Below are 643 nucleotides of genomic sequence, written 5' to 3' on the forward strand. Positions count from 1 at the left end.
AGCTAGAAAATGTAGAAATTACAAATCCAAAAAAAAAAACCAAAATTTGAAATCTGAAAGTTTGAGAGTTCTAAGAGCCAGAAAAGTTACTGAAATTCAAAAGTTTGACAAGTCTAGAACCAAAAATCAGAGATCTTCTTTGATTTGCTGAAATTCTATAAAATCCTTTAGTCCGTCCTTTAAAAGCCATTCCTGAATAATTGAGAGCTGAGATGAATTGAACTTGCATTGGTTGTTTAGTTTGATTGATCATTTTCTGGCTGGATCTTCAATTTATTGGGTTATGTTGACCATTGTGGATTCAAAATTGGCTTGAGTGTCCAGTTCTGGGTTGATTCTATCTGCTGAAACACTGTACTGCTGTTTACTGTCGCTGACTCCTCCCTCTGCTTACTTTCCTTGCATTTCCAGGTACATACCTCCTGAAATTCCCTATGTACTGCTGAAATTTTGAGTTGAAGATGGAAATAAGAGGATTCAAAGATATATTACATTTTATGTATGCTTTTGCGCATGAAATACTATCCTGTGTAATAGAGCCTTGTATTTAGATGACAAGTTGTTTTTAATTGCTTTAGAAGCATTGTAATTGAACAGGACATTCCTATTGCCTGCATATAGGCATACTTGAGTAGATCTATTA

This window comes from Nicotiana attenuata, unplaced genomic scaffold (genome assembly GCF_001879085.1).
Source record: "Nicotiana attenuata strain UT unplaced genomic scaffold, NIATTr2, whole genome shotgun sequence".
Lineage (NCBI taxonomy): Eukaryota > Viridiplantae > Streptophyta > Magnoliopsida > Solanales > Solanaceae > Nicotiana > Nicotiana attenuata.